Source organism: Bufo bufo, chromosome 10 (assembly GCF_905171765.1).
Source record: "Bufo bufo chromosome 10, aBufBuf1.1, whole genome shotgun sequence".
Classification (NCBI taxonomy): Eukaryota; Metazoa; Chordata; class Amphibia; order Anura; family Bufonidae; genus Bufo; species Bufo bufo.
Genome location: NC_053398.1, coordinates 117,929,629 through 117,942,263, shown reverse-complemented (window position 1 = coordinate 117,942,263; position 12,635 = coordinate 117,929,629).

Genomic DNA, 12,635 nt, shown 5'->3' with positions numbered 1-12,635 from the left:
AACCTATAACCCAGCGAAGCCACACAGAATTATATAATACCTACATAGATATAGTGTATAGCCAAATTATAAATTACAGACAACCATCCCATTGGTAAAAAGATCTCTTTATTAAATACAGATATGTAACAGACATGTAAAAAACATATACACAGGAGTCCCCACCATTTCAGTGGGACTAAAAAAGTGTAAGAGGGACAACTGGAATGAGACTAAATGTATAAAGTATATAAGGTGAGCACAAAAAAGATATTCTCCTGCTGACACATATATTACCTAATAAAGTGCTTAAATGGAACCTGTCACCAGTTTTATGGTGTCCTAACTAAGGGCAACATAAATAAGTGACTGATTCTCTTAGCAAAATGCTGGGTCACTTTCTTTAATTGACCCAGTCAATCTGCCAACATCTTGTATTGAAAAGCTCCAGCTCATAATGATGAGTCCTGAATATTCATGAGCTCCTGACTCTCCCCGCCCACCTGCTGCTGACTGACAGTTATTTTCCATATGAATCAGCAGCAGGTGGGCAGGGGAGTGGCTATAGCTGTTAATTAAATAAACGCTGGACTCAATGACATCACGCTGGACTCAAATCAGCTCATTAGCATGCGGCATGTGGCATCTTTGTGTGTATATTATGAGGTAACCGTCTGTCACACCAGTAAGTGAATACATCTAAGGCACTTTTTAGTAGTTAATGATTGTATATAATTAGTTAGATTATAATCAAATATACACATGACAGGTTCCCTTTAAGAGAGGAGAGACACAGGTAATTGTATCTCTACTACAGGTTGCACATGTATAAATATGAAAGTGCATCAATCATTATGAAGTCACACACAAGTATAATATAATGTTGAACCTGTGGCAGTAAAATCAGAAGGCGGCCATTTTGGGGAGAACCAAAAAACCTAAAACAGGCTTATTAATATATACACAGAGCGTCATCATGTCTCACATATGAGTAATAAAGTACTTAAGCAAGAGAAAGTGAAGGTAAACGGATCATATATGAATATCAAAAAATCGTAACACATTACAAAGTCACTCACAAGTATAGAAGGGTATATTTAGACTTGTAATAGTAAAAACATTAGATAGCCGTATAGGGGAGAGTGGATATGTATAAAAAGAGAAAAGAAGGATGCGTTTACCAAACACAACCTAAGTACAAAATGTACAACAGGTGGAAGAGAACCAGAGGCGCCAAAGATAATGGACTAAGAAGTTAATAATAAAAGTGATGGTAATCCTCTAGAAAACAACAATAATAATAATAGAGAAGGCAGCCCAAGCCAGTGTTAGCAAAGCTACACACTTAATAAACAAGTGAAGAAATAGATAAAGGATGAGCCGTGTGCGCCTGAAACGTCCAAAAAGGAAGTCTCAAGACGGCATTACCCTCACCCAAAAGATAAACAGAAAGACAAATAAACAAAATTAGGCGCCACTCTCAGTAATAGATATTATTATTGGTGTGAGTGGCCCATACGCAAGCCTCAGGTTAAATATTAACTCCCAGGTGCATACATTAGCAATATATTAGCGTACTGAATGTACTATATATTAGCAGTATTTTAAGAGATAACATAGCACGTATACTCTGAATTAAGTATTGAATTATAATATAAACTCATTAAGTGACACATTCAAATAAAAATCTAAATTAAAATCAAGGTTAAAAAACACCCTGATGCACTCAGAGAAATGCTGGGAGATGTGGTTCTCCCCATTATACCTCCTCCCTGCTTAGTGGGAGGGAAATGTGTTATTTAACTGGGACTGTATGTTAGAGGGGCTGAAGGGAGGGGAGGGGTGTCAGTTACATAGGACTGTATGTTATAGAAGACTATAGGAAAGATATACATATCTGTAAAGAATAAATCAAGGCAACTGGACTTACTGTAGATTTCTTGAAAACGTTTCACTCGTTCTTCCAACGAGCTTTCTCAATTCTGAGTGACTGTACAAGAATTCTCTGGGAATAAATATGTAACTGAATCAACATCTGGTAATTATACCCTTGATATACCAGTTCCCTTGATTTATTCTTTACAGATATACCATGACCTGGATAAATGAGAACCTTCACAGACATAAGAAAGATATGTTTTTTACATTGGACTGTATGTTATAGAAGATTGGAGGGAGATGACTGGTGTTATTTACATGGGACCTATTTTAGAAGACTGGAGGATAAGGAGTGATGTTATTTATATGGGACTATGTTTTGGAGGGGGGGAAGGAGGGGATTTAAGTTATTTACATGGGACTGTATGTTATAGAGAACTGTAAGGAAGATTAGTTATTTACATGGGACTGGAGGGAGAGGAATGGTGTTATTTACATGGGACTGCATGGTATAGCAGACTGTAAGGAAGATAGGTTATTTACATGGGACTGTATCATATAGAAGACTGGTGGGAGACCTGAGGGATAGCTGAAGGCCTAGGGAGCATTTTACCATCAGCTATGGACTTCATTGGGGGGAGAAAGCTGGCACTAAAGTGCCTAGGGCAGCATTAAATCTAAATATGGCCCTGGCTCCACAGCAGTAGCAGGATGTAGTGTCACACATCACACTGCTGGTCTGTGTAGGAGGAGGAGCGGTGCGGCCGGGAATCTGCTGTGCTCCTCCTTCTACACAGACCAGCAGAGCAATGTGTGACACTACATCCTGCTACTGCTGTGGAGCGCCAGCGGCTGAACTGTGATCATGAGCAACTAGGTGAGTGTATTTGTTTAACTTCCTGTGAAGGGGGCACATATCTAACCATTACTACTGTAAAGGGGGGACATATCTGACCATTACTACTGTGAGGCGGCACATATCTGACCATTACTACTGTGAGGGGGCACATATCTGACCATTACTACTGTGAGGGGGCATGTATCTGGACATAACTACTATGTACTGGCACAAAGGGGGAATAATTACTATGTGGGGGCATTAAGGGTACTGGGTGTGTACAGTATAGTTATGCTTTGAGCAGAGTTAGAGGCGTGACCTAGTATGAAAAGAATATTGAAATAGAAAATATATTGGGCGAGCACTCTAACATCAAACACACATTTATTATATAAAATTATATCAGACACTATAAAATCAATATAAAATCAATATGAAATCAATTAAATCACAATGTCCACAAAGGGGGCAACTACTGTGTGCCACTATGAGAGTCCGTAATACAAATGAAGATCTCTTTTACCAAGTGCATATACTGCTCTTTGTTTCCTTATGGAGCTTGGAAAGTTGATGTTATATCGACAAAAATAATCGCAATTGATGCAAGTAGTGTTGTTACTTTCGGGTAAGTTCTGATAGAATCCGAAGGGTCGTAATATCAATAGTGATCGTATTTAGTCAAATTGTAACAGATGGTAGTGTCGGCTATTCAGCCGCTTACCTCCTTCCTTCAGGAGTTATTCTGGCGTCTCCGCTGGTGTTACCGAGGGGCGAGAGGTGCGGGAAGCTCCGGCGTCTCGCGTCGCACTCCTCGATTAGATGTTCTCGAGGTCTGTATTGACAAACTCTCACGGAATCACGCTTACGGGATTTCTCTCTCACCCGGAACTGACGTCTCTGGTATGTCGAGCCAGAGCCCAGTTTTTCGAATTCTTTTATGATGATGTCTGCATGGCCATGCGACTGGAAATATTTCGACAGGTGTGTGGCGTTACCAGACGCGTTTCGGGATATGTCACTACCCCTTCCTCAGTGGTTGCGCTACACCTGTCTGCATCCATCTTATATACTAGGCAAAGGTGGAGTCAATACATGGAGACCGGATCTGAGATTTAGGATTCTATGTTTTTGATTTTTTTAAAGAAGAAAGAAACATTTATTGTGATTTATTTCTTGCAATTTTTCTTCTTTTATATGCTTTCTAGATCAGATACTGTAGTTTACTATATCAATAATAGATATCAGATCTTATTCGGAATTCAGTTTCTACAGTATCTGTCTTTAGTATGGTACTTCTTTCATGCGTTTTCTTTGCGATTTTTCTTTGTTTATTAACTTTTTCTATTTTATTATTTAAAACACAGAATTAAAATGTTATTCAAATATGTGGACAATTCAAGTTGATTTCAACATCAACATAAAACATGGTAGGAAATCAATACCATGTCATATCTTGATGGGTAAATACATCCAATCATTCAAATATCACAATCGCAGGCAACATTACATACACTTGAGGGTGAATTCAGAGATGTAATGTTGTCATCGATTGTGATATTTGAATGTAGAGCGCTTGCAAGGTATTGGAGAAGAAATAAAAGATTTCCATGTCACCGCACTGTTACTCTGTGGTCTTCCAGAAAGTTATGACACACTTGTGACTGCACAAGATGCACGTCCAGATAATGAGCTCACTCTGGAGTATGTTATGTATTTTCTTCTGTTTATGCCATTCTGGTCTTGATTTACTTCTATGTTTTTGGTCGTTGTCCTGTTGCAACACCCATCTTCTGTTGAGCTTCAGCTGGTGGACAGATGGCCTTAAGTTCTCCTGCAAAATGTCTTGATAAACCTGGGAATTCATTTTTCCTTCGATGATAGCAATCCGTCCAGGCCCTGACACAGCAAAGCAGCCCCAAACCATGATGCCCCCACCACCATACTTCACAGTTGGGATGAGGTTTTGATGTTGGTGTGCTGTGCCTCTTTTTCTCCACACATAGTGTTGTGTGTTTCTTCCAAACAACTCAACTTTGGTTTCATCTGTCCACAGAATATTTTGCCAGTACTGCTGTGGAACATCTAGGTGCTCTTGTGCAAACTGTAAACGTGCAGCAATGTTTTTTTGGACAGCAGTGGCTTCCTCTGTGGTATCCTCCCAAGAAATCCATCCTTGTTTAGTGTTTTACGTATCGTAGATTCGCTAACAGGGATGTTAGCATATGCCAGAGACTTTTGTAAGTCTTTAGCTGACACTCTAGGATTCTTATTCACCTCATTGAGCAGTCTGCGCTGTGCTCTTGCAGTCATCTTTACAGGACGGCCACTCCTAGGGAGAGTAGCAGCAGTGCTGAACTTTCTCCATTTATAGACAATTTGTTTTACCGTGTACTGATGAACAGCAAGGCTTTTGGAGATACTTTTATAACCCTTTCCAGCTTTATGCAAGTCAACAATTCTTAATCGTAGGTCTTCTGAGAGCTCTTTTGTGTGAGGCATCAGGCAATGCTTCTTGTGAAAAGCAAACCAAGAACTGGTGTGTGTTTTTTTTATAGGGCAGGGCAGCTGTAACCAACACCTCCAATCTCATCTCATTGATTGGACTCCAGTTGGCTGACACCTCACTCCAATTAGCTCTTGGAGATGTCATTAGTCTAGGGGTTCACATACTTTTTCCACCTGCACTGGGAATGTTTACATGGTGTGTTCAATAAAAACATGGTAACATTAAAAAAAATTTGTGTGTTATTAGTTTAAGCAGACTGTGCAGATTGTCTATTGTTGTGACTTAGATGAAGATCAGATCACATTTTATGACCAATTTGTGCAGAAATCCATATCATTCCAAAGGGTTCACATACTTTTTCTTGCAACTGTAACAGTCACGTGTCCAGAGCAGAATCTGCATTAAAGACACAGGATCTAATCATGAGCAATACTCATTTAAGGGTCCATTCATACGTCCGTAGAATGGTTCCGGATCCGTTCCACAACATTGCGGAACTAATCTGGACCTATTCATTCTCTATGGGGCCAGAAGAGATGCATTTCCGGAGAGCGGCCCCGATCTTCCGGTCCACGGCTCCTGAAAAAAATAGAACATGTTCTATTCTTTTCCGCAATTTGCGGATCTGCAATACACTATGGACGTGTGAATGGACTCTTAGGGCTCATGCACACGAACATTTTTTGCGTTCTGTACACGGGCCGTATTTTGATTCTGTATACGGTCCGTATACAGAACAATTCATTTCAATGGGTCCGCAAAAGATGCGGACAGCACTCTGTGTGCTGTCCGCATCCGTTGCTCCGTTCCGTGGCCATGCAAAAATTATGAGGCATGTCCTATTCTTGTCCGTTTTGCGGACAAGCATAGGCATTTTTATAATGGGCCTCCTGTTCCGTTCCACAAATTGCGGAAGGCACACGGGCGGCATCTGTTTTTTGCGGATGCAAAAAACGGCACGGTCGTGTGCATGAGCCCTTAAAGGGTTTCTGTCATGGGAAAAATCGTTATGTAGCTGACTGACATTAGCGATGTGCTAATACAGCAGTACATAACCGTGTGCTTTATAACTCCCTGCCTGCCGCTGTTCTCTTAAAATAAAGACTTTTATAATATGCTAATAAAGCCTCTAGGTGCTATGAGGGCGTTGCTGCAGCACCTAGAGGCTCGGTCAACTCGCTTTTGGCACGGCCACGTCCACTTGATTGATGTCCTTCTCCGCATCGTCCTCATAATCCCGCGCCTGCGCCGTCCTGTTTAGTATTCGGTGCAGGCGCAGTGAGTGAAGGACGCTCGGCTGCTGCCAGCTTCCTCACTGCGCCTGCGCCGATTACATCACAGGCTTTCCCGGCAGGCCTGCCTGGCAGCCGAGCGTCCTTAACTCACTGCGCCTGCGACGAATACTAAACGGGATGGTGCAGGCACAGGATTATGAAGACAATGAGGAGAAGGACGTCAATCAAGTGGACGTGGGCGTGCCAAAAGGCGAGTTGACGCCCTCATAGCACCTAGAGGCTTCATTAGCATATTATAAAAGTCTGTTTTTTAGGAGAACGGCGGCAGGCAGGGAGTTATAAAGCACACGGTTATGTACTTCTGTATTAGCACATCGCTAATCTCAGTCAGCTACATAACGCTATTTCTCATGACAGAAACCCTTTAAGGAGACACATCAGTGTTTTGTGTGCAAGAAAACAGGTCATGTGAAACCTGACTGCAGAGTTTGGGAGGCTAGAATGAAACAGCTAAAAAGGCAGAGTGATCAACAAAGAGTTAAAAGTGCTGTCAGTGAAGAAAGTAACACTCCAAGTACCGAAGCTGCATTTATTATTAATTTAAGTACATCAAACCATGCATGGTGCATAGACTCTGGAGCAACTAGTCATATGAAAAATGAGAGAAACTTCTTCTCTAACTAATGGTCAGTAGATGACTTCAGAAGGAGCAGGAGATGGCTATATTAATTGTCAGGTCTTCCAACACAAAGCGGAAGGATTCTAGTAGAGGATGTGCTGTATGTCCCTAGTCTTGAAAGCAATTTGTTGTCTGTGAAGAAGCTCATGGGACAGGGCAATGAAGTCACATTTAAGAATGACCACTGCATCATCTGAAAACAGGGGTACACACTGGCAGAAGGAAAAATTACAGATGAACTGTATCAACTAAAAAGCTAAGAAAGTGTGTGTGTGCTGCCGAACAAGAGCAGCACACGGATTGTGTTCACGTATGGCACAGGCGTCTTGCACATAGAGACCCAGAAGCAATAAGAAAGCTAGTTCAGGACAAGCTTATTGAAGGTGTTAAAATAGACCAATGCAATTCTAACTCATATTTACTGTTTTTCTTCTTTACTGTTTATCCCCATCTAAACATGTGCTCCATGGACAATGCTACTCAGTGTGTGTCCTGTGCAATGTATGCGTGCCTTGAAGAGCCATTCAAGGGTGAATACATTTGCACTAGATGCAATCACGTTGCATATTTGGAAGCCCAGAAGATCTAAATAAGCAGCTTAAAATAATTAGGGGCATTGCAGACCTGGAGAGAGGCTTAGACCTCACTGTGCAGGCACTGACTGGGGTCAGTGAAATGGAGGTGGGAGGAGGAGGACAAGATCAGGACTATCAGGTCAGCAGTAGGGTTAATGTAGGAAGAAGGGCTAGAGGGAAAAGTGCCAGGGAGGCTAGTCCTGAGCTGGAACGCCCTAGTAAATATGCCTGTTTGGCTGATATTTGGCATGAAAGCCCAGGGCCAGCAACACTGCAGCAGGGCATTTCTCCTAGCAACCAGGAGGATGCCCCCTGCAGGAAGAATGGAAAAAAGAGTGCAGCAAAGGTCAGGCAGATGCTGGTGGTAGGGGACTCTATTATTAGGTGGACAGACAGGGTCATCTGTCGCCGAGACCGTGAATGCCGAACAGTGTGTTGTCTTCCGGGTGCTCGGGTTCGGCATATTGCGGATCAGATTGCAGATTGCTAGTTGGGGCTGGGGAAGACCCTGTGGTCATGGTACACATTGGCACCAATGACAAAGTCAGGGGGAGATGGAAGGTCCTTAAAAATGATTTTAGGGAACTAGGAGAGAAGCTCAAGTCCAGGACCACCACGGTAGTGTTTTCAGAAATATTACAAGTGCCACGAGCGTCACCAGAGAGACAACGAGAGCTTAGGGAGTTAAATAAGTGGCTCAGAAGCTGGTGCAGGAAGGAAGGGTTTGGGTTCATGGAGAACTGGGCCGACTTCTCGGTCATTACAGGCTCTACAGTAGGGATAGGATGCACCTCAATGGGGAGGGTGCAACTGCCCTGGGGGAAAAAATGGTTAGATGGCTGGAGGAGCTTTCAAACTAGGATCTGGGGGGAGGGTGGGGGATCATACTAATAAGGGGGTAGAAAGTGTAGATAGAGAGTGGGATATAGGAGGGGACAGTGGGGATTTAGTGGGGGCTGGGGTTAGTGAGGAAAGTAGGGAGGAAAAATAGAACTGCTGGTAACAAGAACTTGTTACATAGAAACATCAACCAAGGTAACCCAAAAATCCCAGATATTCACTTTACAGGTAATAGTAAGTCTAGCTAGCAAAATGGGGGCGCTGGAGTCTATGGTACTAGAAGAACACATAGATGTAGTTGGTGTGGCTGAGACATTGTTGGACTCCTCACATGACTGAGCTGTAAATATTGAGGGTTTTACACTATTTAGGGAAGACAGGGTCAATAGAAAACCTGGTGGCGTGTGCCTGTATGTGAGGAGTGATCTGAAGACAAGTGTGAAAGAGGCAATTGTGGGAGAGGATGATGAGGATGTGGAAACCTTATGGGTGGAAGTTCAAAGGGATATAAACACTGAAAAAATAATACTTGGTGTAATCTATAGACCCCCTAAAATCACAGAGGAGATAGAAAAGCAACTGTATAACCAAATAGAGCGGGCTGCACAGGCTGGTACAGTGGTCATAATGGGAGATTTTAACTTCCCAGATATTGGCTGGGGTCATGATTCTGCCTCAATCGCAAAGGGGAGAAAATTCCTCAACTTGCTGCAGGACCACTTTATGGGCCAGTTTGCAGAAGCTCCCACTAGGGGCAATGATCTGTTGGATCTGGTAATTTCTAATGATGCAGAGCTTGTTGGAAATGTTACTGTTCGAGAAACACTAGGTAATAGTGACCACAATATAATTATATTCCCCCTAAACTATAAGAAGCAAACTCTGTGAGGAAGAGCAAAGACACAGAATTTGAAAAAGGCTAATTTCCCTGGGTTGAGGGCATAGACTGGGAGCAGCTACTGTCACATAATAATACTGAGGATAAATGGGGGAGCTTTAATTCCACATTGAGTAATTGCACTAAAACATTTATTCCTTTAGGTAACAAGTATAAACGGCTAAAATTAAATCCCCCATGGCTTATAGCTACTGTAAAAAGGGCAATAAAAGACAAAAAAGGACATTTAAAAATACAAATCTGAGGGGTCAGCTGTAGTGTTTGAAGATTACAAAGGGCTTAATAAAATCTGTAAAAAAGGAGATAAAATTAGCAAAAATACAAAACGAATAGCAGGTCACAAAAGAGAGCAAAACAAATCCCAAAAAATTATTTAAATATATAAATGCTAAAAAACCAAGGTCCGTGCAGGTAGGTCCCCTAAATAATGGTAAAGGAGGGGGGGGGGGGGGTAGTAACTGAAGATAAGGAAAAGGTAGAGTTACTAAATGTTTTTTTTTTAGCTCTATATATAAAAAAGAAGAGAAAGGAGCTGATATCTGTGGTGCTGGGCTGTTAGTACATCCAGTAATATACTCAACTGGCTAACTGTAGATATGGTCCAAGATAAGTTAAATAAGGTAAATGTGAACAAGTCTCCGGGTCCAGATGGATTACACCCACGAGTGCTTAAAAAGCTCAGTTCAGTCATTGCTGTGCCCCTGTTTATAATTTTTAAAGATTCTCTAGGTACTGGTACAGTGCCAAGTGATTGGCGCAAGGCAAATGAGGTGCCCATATTCGAAAAAGGATCTAGGTCCTTCACAGGTAATTATAGACCAGTTAGTTTAACTTCTGTTGTTGAAAAAATGTTTGAAGGATTCATAAGGGACTATATACAGGAGTATGTGACTGTAAATAATATGATAAGTGATGACAAGCATGGGTTTACCAAGGACAGAAGTTGTCAGACTAACCTGATTTGTTTTTATGAGGAGGTGAGTAGTAGCCTGGACAGAGAGCGGCTGTGGATGTGGTGTTTCTGGATTTTGCAAAGGCTTTTGATACTGTCCCTCATAGATGTTTAATAGGTAAAGTAAGGTCTATAGGCTTGGAAAGTATAGTTTGCAATTGGATTGAAAACTGGCTGAAGGACCGTGTCCAGAGAGTTGTGGTCAATGATTCCTATTCAGAATGGTTCCGGGTTATAAGTGGTGTACCCCAAGGTTCAGTGTTGGGCCCTCTATTATTTAATTAATTTATTAATGATATCGAGGACGGGATTAATAACACCATTTCTATTTTTGCAGATGACACCAAGCTATGTAGTACTGTACAGTCTATGGAAGATGTCCATAAACTACAAGCTTACTTCAACACTCTGAGTGATTAGGCATCAACTTAGCAAATGAGGTTCAATGTGTAAGTGTAAAGTTATGCATTTTGGTAGTAATAATCTCCGTGCTTCATATGTCCTAGGGGGAGTAACCCTGGGGGAGTCACTAGTAGAGAAGGATTTGGGTGTCCTTGTGGATGGTAGATTAAATAACAGCATACAATGTCAATCAGCTGCTTCTAAGGCCACCAGGATATTGCCATGCATTAAACGAGGCATGGACTCGCGGGGCAGGGATGTAATACTACCACTTTACAAAGCGTTGGTGCGGCCTCATCTGGAATATGCAGTTCAGTTCTGGGCACCAGTCCACAGAAAGGATGCACTACAGCTGGAAAAAGTACAGAGGAGAGCGATTAAACTGATAAGTGGCATGGAGGGTCTTAGTTATGAAGAAAGATTAAAATAATTGAATTTATTTAGTCTTGAGAAATGACGTCTAAGGGGGGACATAATTAACCAATACAAATATATGAATGGGCCATACAAAAAATACGGTGAAAAACTGTTCCATGTAAAATGCCCTCAAAAGACAAGAGGGCACTGCCTCCGACTGGAGAAGAAAAAGTTCAGTCTCCAGAAGAGTCAAAGCTTCTTTACTGTAAGAACTGTGAAGCTGTGGAATAGACTTCCTCAGGATGTGGTCACAGCAGGAACAGTGGACAGTTTTAAAAAGGGTTTAGACAAATTCTTAAAAGTAAACAACATTAATGCTTATGAAAACGTGTAGAAATCTGAGTCTCACTTCCTTCTGGGATTCGCGTCCCCACCTATCCCTTGGTTTACCTTGATCGACTTATGTCTTTTTTCAACCGTATCAACTATGTAACAATTAGATGAAAACTGCTGTAGAGGGAAGTGCATATATTGGGTATATACCGTATTTTTCGCCCCATAAGACGCACTTATGGAAGCGCTCATTAGTACCAGAGGACTCTGGTACTCACTGCTTCCTGGTCCTCCGCTGTTGGCTGTGCAGCGTGAGGGTGTTCTGTGACCTCACGCTGTGCACGCCGGTTCACAGCACAGCCGACAGCAGGATGAAGAGGAGAGCAATCTAGGTGAGGAGCAGCGGTGTCTGGAGCACGAGAGGTAAGTGTTTTTTTTATTTTGTGATCTGAGGCTGGGTGCTGCTGAATTATGGCTGGGGGCTGAGTACATATGGCTGGGGGCTGATTACATATGGCTGGGGGCTGAATACATATGGCTGGGGGCTGAATACATATAACTGGGGGCTGAGTACATATGGCTCTGGGCTGAGTACATATGGCTGGGGCTGATTATATGACTGGGGGCTGATTATATTACTGGAGGCTGATTACATATGGCTGGGGCTGATTACATATGGCTGGGGGCTGATCACATATGGATGGGGGCTGATATGAGGCATGGGGGTCTCATCTGAGGTCTGATTGGGGGTCTTCTTTATATTGGGCTCTGATCTGAGGTCTGATTGGGGGTCATTTACATTGGGGTCTGAGCTGAGGTCTGATCTGAGATCTTATTAACATTGGGGATCTGATTGGGGCTGTGAGCTGACGTCTGACTAACATTTGGGGGTCTGATTTCTGATCTGATCTGAGGTCTAATGAAAAATATTTTTTTCTTATTGTCCTCCTCTAAAACCTAGTTGCGTCTTATGGGCAATTGCGTCCTATAGGGCGAAAAATACGGTGTATATATATACCAGCCTAGTTATTATGCTCTCCCCAACCTTCTATTTAGGGATTGTTTGTGACATGGATGTGTGTGTGGTGCCATGGTGTATCTGGGGGCTGCTCTCATTTACACATTGGGCAGGAATTCCTTTGATTTCTTTGTGTGTACAGATC